The sequence below is a fragment of the Monodon monoceros genome, unplaced genomic scaffold (genome assembly GCF_005190385.1).
Source record: "Monodon monoceros isolate NGI ecotype Baffin Bay Population unplaced genomic scaffold, NGI_Narwhal_1 Super_Scaffold_13, whole genome shotgun sequence".
Taxonomy (NCBI): Eukaryota; Metazoa; Chordata; class Mammalia; order Artiodactyla; family Monodontidae; genus Monodon; species Monodon monoceros.
The window spans coordinates 73,967,269-73,980,773 of record NW_021703769.1 but is presented as its reverse complement, the minus strand read 5'-3'; the positions used below and the strand labels follow the sequence as shown (position 1 = coordinate 73,980,773).

General features: G+C 46.2%; 1 protein-coding gene across 1 annotated transcript in view; it reads left to right on the top strand.

Moving 5' to 3' along the window:
• AUTS2 (activator of transcription and developmental regulator AUTS2) overlaps positions 1–13,505 on the top strand; it is a 1,114,904-nt gene that overhangs the window by 797,304 nt on the left and 304,095 nt on the right. The window lies entirely within an intron of this gene.

Genomic DNA, 13,505 nt, shown 5'->3' with positions numbered 1-13,505 from the left:
CTGAGGCAAAGGGATTGTTTGTCTGTTTGGTCTTTCTTTCTAGCTGTCCCAACCCCCCAACCAAATTTCTTTCCAATTTTATTCCCACTCTATGTATTTTGAAAAGAGTTACCTGAATACCGTGGTTTCCATATTGCTTGGCACCAAGAGGGAGGTACCAGTCCTCCCGTCCCCAGCTTCTGGATCTGTCCCGCACAGCTGGCTTTCCTGAGCCCTGTTCTCTGACTCTCACCTCCTACGTGCTGGTGGATTTGACTCAGAATCCTGTGGTTAGTATTTGGTAGGATCTTGCCGTCAAGCCTAGAATTCTCCCTCCTTCTCTGCTGCCAGCCTCCAAGAGCGATCTAAAGGCTCTTGTTCTGTGCTGTCGTTAATTTGAATTCAGCATAGGTAGCCCGTTATAAAATGCGAGACATCATCATTTGAGCAGGTCAAGCATATTCAGATGAAGACAAATGGTGCTTATTTGATTTCCTTAGAATCAGGAAATGAGAAAAGTGCTCTCTGGAGAAATCATGTTCTGTCTGACTTGGGTGATAGACCAATGCGTGTCCCCCAGATAAGAGCAGGCTCTCGCCTTGAGGTTTTTATCTCTGAAGGACGGCTAGGACTGTCAGCTTGCTGACATGTGCATTATCCATGTCATTTTAAACAAAGTGACCTACGGAAGGGTGCGCTGCGCTGTGACATGGTAATGGGCTGTTGGATGACAGTGAAAGTACACACTGGAAAGGGGGCTGTGGATTATTCTTTTGTTTAACTGACAAGTAGGAGCTTCCTTTCTCCAGCCCTCAGGAGTCCTAGCTCCTTGGAAGTCAGTCCCCCAGTGCCTCAGGCAGCCAGTGGGTCGTGGGTGCCAGAGACACGTAGGGGCTCAGCATTCAAGCGAGCTCGCTGGCCCCCAGAGCCGTCCGGGCCACGTCCCACAGGGCAGTAGTCATCTCGTTCCATCAGGCGTCGCAGGCATCCAGGGAGGGACTGGTACTTCTGGCCCCTGCTGGAGATCTTTTACAGGTGATCGTTGATCTCACTTTCCAAGTGAGTAGCACGTCTCCAAAGGGACGAGGCTTCCTCGAGGTTTCACAGCCAAGCAGACCTTATTTCCTTAAAAGGCAGTGTGACTTCAGGAAGTGTCACAGTCTCCAGCAGTGGCAGAAGGTGGCAAGGACGTTCAGTTTTGCGTTCCACCTAGGCGTCTTGATCAGCAGTGTCAACCTTGACTGTGCTTGCAAATGCCCCGGGAGCTGTACGAGTCCTGATGCCTGGACCGAGCCCCAGTCCAGTTGCCTCAGACTCTCTTCGGGTGTCTAGCAGCCCCTGTCTAGATGGTCACTAACTCTGGTAATGTCGAGAATTATCAGCGCCGCCTGTGGCTTTCAGAGGTGTCTGGGGGCCAAGGTGTTTCCTGCACCCTGAGAGCAGCACTAGTTGTTTGCTGGGATCTGAGTCCCCGAGTCTTTGCCGCCCAGGTTTTCGCCTCTGAGTGTGGGAAGCAGCGAAGTGTCGGCCCAGAGGAATGGGCAGTGGGAAGGTAGCCGTCACCCACGGCTCCGAGTTCGGGGTGATGTCAGGACAACGAAGGAGAATAAGATGTCCATAGGCAAGTCCGCGGGAGGGGCGATGACGGGGCACAGAGGGCCGTTGGGAGTGGTCCTCTGACATGTGTGCATTTCCTGCCTCGGCCACCCCAGTCGCTTTTCCTGTGGACTGTGGTGGCCCTGCAGGTCCTCTTCTTCCTACTCAGGAGCTGCTTCACAGCTGCCCTGCCGCCCGGCTCTCCTCCAGAGGGCTCCCGGCAGGAACAGTCAAGACTCTGTAATTGCAGTCGTGCCTGCTTGGCCCTGTTACAGTTAAGACTGTCAGGCTTCCCCTTTTGGACTGAGATCGTCTGGTGTTTATCATCGACTTTAACACTACCCTCCCAGACTTCTCCTCCAAGCCGGAGCCTGGGCCCCTGTCAGCCTCCCCTGTGCCGGAGCCTCTTGCCTGGGCCCCCCTCAGAGCCCCAGACTAACCTGGGCTGCCTTCATGTGCTGCTTGGAGGATTCGCATTCAAATCTGAATTGCTAGTGGTGGAAAAGATGCCACTCCGTGTCCTGGGATGCCTTCAGCAACCCCGCCAGGGATGCTGTCAGAGGCAAAAGTGAGACTTGCAAGGACCCGCTGGGATTTCTCTCAGGAAGACCTGTCATTCTCTTACTCTGTAGGGATCTGCAGAACTGGCGGTCTAAAGTTAGGGTACTGTATTTCACACAGCTGACTGAATTAGGATAAACTCTGCTTTCCTCTGATACGAAGCTGTAATTTATAAAATGATACCCTTACTAATTAACATGGAAGGGACTGGGAAAGGGGCTAGAAAAGCAGAGCTTTCCATAAGTGCAGGAGGCATTCTTATACATGGAAGAGGCTTGATGAGACACTGGGCAAAGCATCCCTTACCCTCCCCTCACAGCCACGTGAATACACCTCACGTTAATGTCAGCGGACATGGAGGACTTTTGTAAAACTTGGGTGGAAGATTAGAGAAGGCTGGAAACACTGCGTCTTAGATGTGGGATCGTTCGTCTTTGCAGTTAGTGCAAAGAAAAGAGGCAGCACTTGACACCTTAATCACCCAAGTTAAGCAATTATTCCAATCCCCCACTGGAAGTGAATTGGTATCATGAGCACAAAGAGGCAACGCGCATATTTCCACATATTTGGCCTATATTTTCTCTTGTTTCCTCTCTTTGTCTACCACTGGCAGCAGCCTATTGTGCTAAGAAACACCCCCCGTTTGGTTATGAAATCAATGTGGAGATGAAAAATAATTCTCTTTCCATTTACCCGCTCCCTGTGTATTTTGTGGGCCACGTGACAGAGCTGGTTGGAAGGTGTGGTGGCCAGTGGTCAAGCACTTGGGCCTCCGAGTCTGATGGCCTGGGCTTGTTTCTGACGGTCCCTTACTGTCCTGGAGCCATGGACAAGCCTTGGTTCTCTCATCTGCCAAATGGGGGTAACAACAGCTCCACCTAGAGTTTTGTAATAATGAAATTGGCTCAGTGCCTGGTCCGTAGTAAGTGCTCTGTAAATGTTAACTTTCACTAGTTTTCCTTGGAGCGCAGTGAGGGAGAATCGCTTGGGGAAGGAGGGAGGCTATCTTTCTCTTCCAAAAGCTCAGGATTTGCCAGAAAACCTGCCAGAGGATAAGAGGTGTGATTTTTTTTCCACTGGAACCCGGGGCTCAGCCTTCATCCCCTAGGGCACTTCTTCCTGACACAAGCTGAACGGAAGTGTTGTGAAATTTGGAAGGGTCCCCAAATGATGATTTTTTAAATTCCTTACCCCAAACACCAGGCTTTCCTTTGGGCACAACCTGGAGTCAAGAGCAAGCATGCCGGCCTGGAGGGATCAGATGGTGATGAAGTGGGTGGTACAGCCCTCGTCCCACAAGCCAAACACTGTCAGTTCCCAGATACCCAGCACAGGAGAGAGGGTCTGATGCAGTCTATCTGGGGTGGGGGCCACAGCATCTGTATTTTTTTAAAAGCTTCCTGATAATTTTTATACAACTGGTTTTGAGCACTACTACCTTTTTACAGATGTCAAAGAGAAGCATTTACTTTCCTCTGCTTCTAACATTTTGACAGCCCAAGAGAAAGTCCTGAAAGCTACAGAGGTGTTGTGTGTGTTCGCGCACCCCACGTGCTTATGTTTGTAGATGTGTGGTGTGTACTGCATGCAGTACACACACACACACAACCTCTTCATAGATATGAGCCGTTCTCCTGTTCCTCATGATTTTTTTTGTTTTCGGTACGCGGGCCTCCCACCGCCGTGGCCTCTCCCGTCGCAGAGCACAGGCTCCGGACGCGCAGGCTCAGCGGCCATGGCTCACGGGCCCGGCCGCTCCGCGGCACGTGGGATCCTCCCGGACCGGGGCACGAACCCGCGTCCCCTGCATCAGCAGGCAGACCCCCAACCACTGCGCCACCAGGGAAGCCCCCCTCATGAAGATTTTAACATGACTCCTGATTGCAGTCTCCTGTCTCTGGGCTTTTAATGATTGGAATGACCACCTGGAGGAGGTTGCTTGGTCCCCGTGAGTTGCTCACCAGTACCCAGGACAGCCTGCTGGGACACTGGCTAACTGCAGATGCAGAACCACAGAGCTCCCACGTCAGCTCCCTCTCCCTTAACATGCAAACACTTTCTGGTGCATTCTGAGTTTTTAATTCAAGCTAACTTTGTTGTGTTTGATCATTTTGTATTCACTTGTGTGAGAAGGGGGCAGTTTCTAAGAAAAGCAGCAGGAAAACCAACAGAGGCTTGTGTTCCTAATTCAACACAAACCACATGCCTAACTTGGCTCCTGAAGGACTGAGAAACTGCTGAGCTGTCAAACTAAAGACAGGGCATGCGGCTTGTGCTTATAGTGGAAGAGTCCCGTCCCTCGACTGGCCACGTTTCACACGTGGTAAAAATTATGCACCCCCAGCAACATTCCGCAAACTCAGAAGGCCTCGTTGTTGCTTGTAGAACCCGCATCCTTGGTTTTGAAACAGGACATGTTCTGATCAGGAGACAGCTTAGAGATGCTGTCCTACACTGCAGATAGAGAAAGGAGTTTTCTCCTCCCTTCCAGTTTCATAGCAGCAAAGCGTACAAGCGTTGCCCAGGAGAAGAGTAGGGACCCAAGTTCTGGTCTTTATGTCCCTAAAGTTCAGTAATGTTCATTGTTTTGAAAAATTTGCGTTTCCTTTTTTGGATACTCCCCTCCCAATGGAGGGGATAAGTGAAACAACTTCAGAAAACTGGTACTCACGCCTGAGTGCACCTCATATCAATCCCAGGATTTATCTTCTGGGCTCCCAACAAATTTCTTTTATAGTTTTATTTTCTCATAAGACACTTCTAAGCCATATATGCATTTCCCACCTTATTTGGGAAATTTCTGCAGTTCTCGGCTGAGTTTCAAGGGCTGTTTTGGATGTCTGAATCCCATGATGCCCATCCAGTCGACCTCCAAGATTAGGTCTGGGTCAAAATGACACTTTATTGTCCTTCCAACATCGCCATGTTTCCAGTTGGCTTAATTCCATCCTATCCATCAAAAATTCCTATTGATACCATCCTTGGATTTAATTTCTACTGCATATTATTTTAAACCCTCTCATTAAGTTTTTCTCTTTGTCCTATCGTAGCGTTTTCATGCCAAACCAAAAATTGCTTCACTCACGTTAAATGTGTATGTAGAATATCTGTCCATTACAACCATGTCATACACCTGAAAAAGACAGAGGTTTCATGTATGTATATACATATATTTATTTATATAAATATTCAGATTATTTATTAAACATAAATCAATAAAATGAATACTTGAGTTATCGGAAATTGGTCAAACATCTTCAGCTAAACTCTTGTTTCTTAGAATGAATAGTGAGAGGAACGGGTTCTGGATGTTCCCTTGTTCTCATGGGTGGGTAATGGAGAAGGACACTCAGAAGACCTGGTTTATCATTTCTCACTAACCAAGTGTGTGGCCTTGGACAAATTACCTAATGTTGCTGAGCCTTAGTTTTGTCATCTATAAAATGGGGCTGGAGTCAATGATGCACCTTTGAATATCCTCATTTTCTACGTAGCTATTTACCTAGGACCCAACAACACAGCAGACCCAGAGGGAAATGTACATGAGTATATTTTCTCTTTGCCAAGGTAGAAGGAAGATTATATTAAAAATTTCTCCATTCGTTCACCTCTCTCAGATTCCTAACAGTGAATAAACATAGTGTGGACGGGTCCAGGCACATCTGTGTTGACTCTTTCAAGTAGCTAAAGGAAACTTACTATGGGCCTAATGTCTAAACAAAGGTCATTACCTGTTTGTTGATTCTTTCATTTAGTCATTCACAACAACTCACTTATTTTTTTTTTTCAAGTACCTACTGGTGAACCAGCATGGACTTGACAGCGTTGCTTGACTCTGTTGGGTCTGTCACCATGCACTTGCCAATAGGCAGCAGAGCAGTTAGTTTAATCTTATTCCTCAATTACCCAAATTATTTAGGAGAGCATGGGAGCTAGTGAAGAACTAGTTGACATAGTATGTTTCAAGAACTCACTTGATTGGTGAGTTAATAATGAGTATTATTTGACCTATAAAAGGAATTCTTCTGGAAACGTCCAGTATTGAATGTATGATTCTGCATTCCCAGAGAAAAGATCAGCTGCTTTCCCTTAGAATGAGCCATTGGCTTGGATTTTATGGCTTAGCTGAAGGGAATGTTGCAAAGCCAAGGAGGAATTAGGTGGAGGTGGTGGCTTTCAGCCTCACGAAGTGGACCATGAACCCTGAGCCACCTGAGAGGGAGGTCCTAAGCAGAGGCGTTAGTACTGGCGATTCCTTTAACTGGCGGCTTGTCAGTAAGTATGGCCTGGGCCGCTGTTTGGTTGTCGGAAGAGTCTATATTACTCTACATTTGGGTTGGAGAATGTTTGTCCTCATTAAAGATGTCTGAATTTCTTTTTGGTCATGCACATGTGTATTTGTGTGTGGGTGTGAGTGTCTTAGTTAATCCCCCCTTGGCAACTTCCAGATGGTGATATATAATTATGGGTGATTACTCCTTGTAACTTTGCCATACCTAGGTATGATAAAGATAATAAAATCTCTGTATTAGAATGCATTAGTAATTAGCCAAACTTTATACTTTCATAAGTCCCAAAATTCAATACATGAATATTATTTCTTCTTCTTCTTCTTCTTTTTTTTTTTTCCAAAGTTACAACTGGGAAGATCAAATTGGCCTACTTCTAGAGCTTTTCCCTATTGGTTCTCATGAGGATCATGCTGAGAAGTACTGGCTGTATACCTACTAACCAGAGTAGCCTTCTCCACTGCTGTTCCAATCCCAGGTGTGGTTCATAGTCTGCCAATTATATGCATGTTTACTGAGACAGTGAAATGGAGCATTTGAAGTAAGGACTGACCAGGAGCCCCTGGCATGGGTGGTTGTGGTACCCAGGGCACTCAGTTTGGGCTTCATCTTTCCTCGTTGGGACCCTTAATGATTTTTCAACTCCCTAATTTCTTGGTAAAAAAAAATGTAGATGCTCCTCATTTATTAGGGGCAGGGAACAAATGCGATTAGGATCAATAATAATAACGAAATAATAAGATGAAACACTACTTTACATTGTAGAGAACATTGTGTTATTCAGAACACTTTTACATGTGCTGTTTTATATGACCTGCCTGTTTATCCTGGGAATCTATGTGTATCCCTAGATACTTCACTGTTCATCACCTGTAATGTGCCGAAGTCGATGACAGGTCCTTTCAAGGACTTTATCTTCTCAAGCACATGTCATTTTACAAATAAAGGAAATGAAACTTAAGAGCTGAGAGGTAATGGAGCTGAGATACACAGTGTCTTAAGATTCCAGGCTCTGGGCTCTTTTTCCCTATATACGAGGATGAGTTGGAATATGCCCAGAGGTGCCATTTGAGAATCTTCGCTACCTTCCTGTCTGTGCTGCACCCTCCTTGTGCTACGGGAAACCTGGATTGTATCTACCTATCCACCCACAAACCCACCAGCTTCTAAAAATCCAAAAGTGACAGTTGCTCGATAAACATTGGATAAATACAAGTTGGGTCCACTGACAACTCAGATGTACAAGCTCTTCTGAAATGTGATTTTTTTTTTTTTTTTTTTTAACATGGGAAGCAGTTGTCCAAGGTAAGGAGGCAAGAACTACAAGGTATATGTTTTTACTCGTACAGGTGAGTGTCAGTGTCAGCCTGCGGGCCACCATGAGTGATGACAGGGAGGCTGTGTCAGCCCGCAGACAAGCCTGGGCCACGTTTGGTCAAGACACTCAGTCTTCTTTTAGTGTCTATCTATGCGTAAACACTTAATACCTTCTTACATCATTGGCTCCTAGCAAGCACCGCACACCTCGTATGTGTCTGACACTTCAGTGGGTGCCCTGCAAATACTAGTTCTATACCTGGCAGTTGCTTTGTTGATTATCTGAGTCACAGAAAGGAAGAGGGTCCTGTCCCGGTCACCCAGGCAGGTGGGGAAGTGCTGGACCTTCTGGTCCAGAGCCTCTTGCATCTCGTATGGTCTCTCCAGACTGTTTTCTTCCTGTGACCAGCACAGAGGAGAAGGGTCATGGTGTTACCGCAGCTCCTGAGCTGCGCCCCCAACGCGATTTCAGTCTGTATTGTTTGCTGCCTCAAGAGCCCTCTTGCGCACCCCTAGACACTGACTCCCATCCCCGCAGAGGGTCTCTGGATCCATCAAGATCACAGGGCCTTTCCTTGTCTGATGGCAAACGCTGTTTGGGGTGTTCCTGCAGCCCAAATGGTGGTAAATACCCGAAGCAGCCATCTCTGTGTTAAAGATTATGTATTTGCCACTAAGGGGAGAATATAGTGTTTATCGGCTAGAGTGCGTGCCGGCTGAGCTGAGTACCGCACAGCACTCTGTCAGCCAGTGATTTGTCCTGTCCTTTATCATCTGTGTCACTCGGCAGTGTGCTGGCAAAGGGAACGGATCACCCCCTTCCCTTTTTCTGTACCCATTTCGTGTAGAAAATTTGTATTTACTTTGGGAGTGTAATTTGTTCCTCATGGATAATGTGACCCTGAGCGGAGCTGGATCATGGGTTAGTTGAAGTGATATTTTCCGCTAATGGTAGTCGTACATCATTGCTGTCAGCTCGGGTTAGGAGGCAAGCACATTACAGCTCCATTTTACCTCTGCAGGCATCTGGGATTATTTGCCATAACCGAGTATGACATGACCACGCTACAGAGTGCATTAAAATTTTACTGCCTTCTCAGGCAAGTTCCCTGGCTCCAGCGTGTGCTTCAGGCAGGCAGTCTGACGGGGAGCCCAAGGGCCCTGGCTTCCTGCACAGACGTGCTGCGGGGAGGCTGTCTGAGCAGGGGCTGCTCTCCTCATGCCCTGAGAAGGGAGCCAGGGAAAGAATTACGGGGAGCCAGGCTGTAGGTGTGTGTCTCTGGACATCCGCAGCTGGCAGGTGAATGGCTGCCTTGTGCGTACAGGCAGGGGCTGAGCACAGTACCCACTGCACCCTGTTCCCTCTCCTTGATGCCTAACCCCCGCGTAGGTTGGCAGCAGCTCCTTCTCCGAGGAGAGCCCAGGGTAATATGCGCCAGGCCCTGCCAAGCCTTGGGCTGATCGTTACTGTCCTTGTCTGCCTGTGATCAGACGAGAGGAAGGAAGCATGGGTCCTCGTATGATGGGATCCACGTCCATCCACGCAGCCTGATAGTCTCATAAACCCAGTTAGAAATGTTGACTGGGACGTTGTACACATTATATCATACAGTCTTCACACCAACCCACCAAAATATAGGCACGATCACCCCTTTTTACTTAGAAGTAAATGGAGGATCAAAGAGGTAAATTACCTAATATCCTAATGGTGGCAGAGGTGGGATTCTTACCTTTTATCCAGATCTCAATGACTTCAAATTTTAGAAGGTTTCTAGTGTTGCATGCTATATAGAGATAATAATAACTATTATTTAAATAGTGTGTATGTGTGCTTTACATGTATTGACTTGTGTAATCCACACTACAGCCCTAATAGGTAGGTGCTGATGTTGTCCCCAGTTTACAGATGAGGAAACTGAGTCACGGGGAGCTTATGTAACGAGCCCAAAGTCTTGCATCAGTTGGTGGCAGAGCCAGGTTTTAAAGCCAGGTTGTCTGGCTTGCAAGGCAACACTCCTCACCACCAAGCTCTCCCTCATGCCACATTCTAATAAGCCTGAGGACTGACAGGAAGAGGCCAGGGAGAATAGTAATATGTTGGAATAAAAGGAAATGTTCAAACAGCATTTTATCCCTTTCAGTTGTAATTCCAACATCCAACAAAATATTGCTCAAAAAAGATGCTCTGTGATGAGCTTTAATTAAGTAATAAGTCCCATTTGCAGTTAGTACATTACTTGCATGCAAATGGTGCTTCTAAGGTGCTTGAAAGGCATAGATTTTGTTAGGTTAAGGGTAAGCAAAATGCCTGGCAAAATGCCTCATTCTTTCATGTTGCTTAGCATCCTTTTTCTTATTCTTATTGGAAAGGCTTAATAAACTTACGTTGAATCGTGTGCTTAAAAGGACAGTTTAGGCTTGTCTCCCAGTAATGAGTGGGATGCAGATCAGGGCCCACTCTGCCAGCCAGAGTAAAATCATCACAAATTCCATATCGGTGGGTCCTGAGTGCTGGACGCTAGAATGTTCACACGAGCCTGCAAGTGTGGACATTATCTTTTGTTCCGCTATAGAACGACCTCTCTCCACGTCTACAGCCCCATCATCCCTCTCTCTTTGGAGCTTGAGATGTCCCCCCTCCCAGACAGAATGGCCAAGCTGCTCTTCCCCTTGGCTGTATATGTGGTGGGGTCATAAATTCATGAACTTATTCAATAAACCACACATAAAATGAGTTATACCTTGTACCCTCAGGGCAATTTTTTAAATGCTGCAGCAGAAGAGCCATAGATACGCATGGCTTTTCTCATTGAGAAATTTGAAATTAAGTTATCGCCCTAAGAATTGTGCTCCCTGACCCCACTCCCCTCCTTGGGCTCCCAAGCACACACAGTGATCCTCCCTGTTAGTTGGCAGTAGGTCCAGGGGACTGACCTGATTTTCTCCTCTGGCCCTAGATCCAATCACTCAAGTAGTAAAGGAGAAGAACAAAAATATTGATCCAGTCACTGAAAAGTGATTATCCCTCTGAGATGGTCTGTTTAGAACGCAGCAATAATTCTGAATAATGTATTCCCCAGAGACAGCACGGCAGCATATGTGGACTACTTACTTTGTTTATGTAGAGTTACACCTGTACCCTTACCGCCTCCCGAACCTCTAATGGTGTGCAGTTAGGCCCTCTTTAAGACGAGTAAACATTGAAAAAAAAAAATGCAGTTTACTCAACAAATCAATTACAGAGCATTTATTCATTGTATAAAGGATTCATCAACCTTCTGTAGCTAAATAAAATACGTGATTTCCACATTTTAGAGACTTACCACAGAACTCCTACAAGAGCCTTCATGAAGCCATTGGCTCATTTTAAAGCTCTTAAGATTGAACAACTTTGGCTGTGTTTATGTTAGCAGGGTTTTGTTTTGTTTTTAAGATTCTTTTTTGTTTCGAATAACAGAAATTAAATTCAAAGTAAAAAATAGGGAAATGTATAGACTTTTAGGAATACAAGTAAGTGCTGAAATAACCAAGCCATCAGAAGGGCAGAGCTATGCAGCTGGGCTTCAGTAGCACAGGACAGGGGATGAAGTGCCCTCCCTGTCTTGGCTCTTCTTTCTGCGTAACCCATTTTATTCTTGACTGTTTGTGAGACTTGGTTTCTCCTACTGGTAGAAATCATGAACCATCCTCCTGAGCGTGGCACCTTTTGGCTTCAGCCAGTGGAAGAGAGTCTGTCTCCTCTCCCACTGCAGTTACTAAAATCCAAGGATAGGATTCTGATCGGGTCGGGCTGGGTTGCATTCTGGGGACGGGTTCTCTGGAAAGGACTGTGGATTGACCTAGCTGAAAGTCAGGTGCTCGTGCCTGGATCAAGCAGCTGTAGGTAGAAAGACAGGGGCCATGTTGTCCAAAAGTGCTGCTCTGGCGGTAACTCTGTATGGAGGGGGAAGAGGGCCCAGAAAGGCGGGAGAGAACAAAGTGTCTGTGAAGCACACCCTGACCTTCCCGCCAGGTGGGTCAGGCGCTCACAGGCACTTCTTGCCAGCCACCAAAGCTGCCTTGACCATCATCCAAAGCGAGCACTTAATACTGATCACAGGCTCTGAAATATGAATACATGTTTTCAATTATATACAATAGTTGCCTAGATTTTCATATAATTGTCTTAATTGACGTGCACGGATTGGGTCGATCTTGCTTAAGTTAAGCTATTAAAAGTTATAGAAGAGCACAGGATTTTATAGAGTAGGGATTCATGTGTACCTGTATTCAGAATAGCCCAGAATTCATTAATACTTTAGATGTAGTAGATGACGAGTTATCGCCCAAGTGTAAGACAGCCCGTGAGAGATGCAGCGGTCTTTGACGTCACTGAGACTCCAGTTAATAAACTACTTATCCAGACTACAAAATGTAACTTACTTGTCCAAAGGAATTATGGTCATCCCAGAGTACCTAATTTGTGTCCAGTGAGGGACATCTTAAACTATAACAGGCGACCTTGCTGAAATGCTTTTCCAAAGATTGGAAGTTAATAAGCTCAGTCATAGCACCTTTCACTCATAGTTCATTCAACAAATTTAGCCCTCACTATGTGCCGAGCCAAGCACTGTCCTGGGAACTAGGAATGGAGAGATGACAAAAATATAACAAGCCTTCAGAGATAGAAGGTCTAAATGAAGAGAAAGCTGTGAGGTACCTTGATGAATTATTAACCTGCCCCCCAGCCCAGTGTACGCTGAGGAACAGCATGACGTCAGAACCATGCTGTGTAGGAGCGGAGGCGTTTGACTTAGATCTTGCTGAAACACATGTTTGTGGATGATTGCTAGGTGGCAAGGAGGGTGCAGACACTAGGCAAATGGGGATATTATTTGCAAAAAGCGAAGAGGTGTGAAAGTCTTGGCACATGGAGAGAAGCTTATAATGGAGCAAGGTTCATGGTAGGGGGTGGGGGGACTATACATGACTATAAACATAGGTTGATATAAAAAGCTCCACATAAACAGACCTTGTGTGGCAAGAGAAGAGTTTAGACTTGATCCAGATGGATGCCCACTGGGTACTTTTATGTAGGTAAATGACACATCAGATTTGACTTTTTGTTTTTTGTTGTTTATTTTAATAAATTTATTTATTTTATTTATTTATTTTTGGCTGCGTTGGGTCTTCGTTGCTTCACGTGGGCTTTCTCTAGTTGCAGTGAGCAGGGTCTACTCCTTGTTGCGGTGCGCGGGCTTCTCATTGTGGTGGCTTCTCTTGTTGCAGAGCACAGGCTCTAGGTGCGCGGGCTCAGTAGTTGTGGTGCACGGGCTTAGTTGCTCTGCGGCACGTGGGATCTTCCTGGACCGGGGCATGAACCCATGTCCCCTGCATTGGCAGGCGGATTCTTAACCACTGCACCACCAGGGAAGTCCCAGATTTGGCTTTTTGGAAGAGAATTCTGGTAGTGGTGAGAGGATGAGGTGGAAGGAAGGGAAACTTTGGCCAGATGACCGAAGAGAATGTTGTCATCGTAGGCTGGGTGAGAGGTGACAGGGGCATCTCAACTAAAGTAATGGGAAAGGGAGGAGTTAGATTTTGGAGGCGTTTCTCTTTTTTATTTATTTATTTTAATTTTTATTGGAGTGTAGTTGATTTACAATGTTGTGTTACTTTCAGGTGTACAGCAAAGTGAATCAGTTATACATATACATATATCTACTCTTTTTCAGATTCTTTTCCCATATAGGCCATGACAGAGTATTGAGTAGAGTTCCCTGT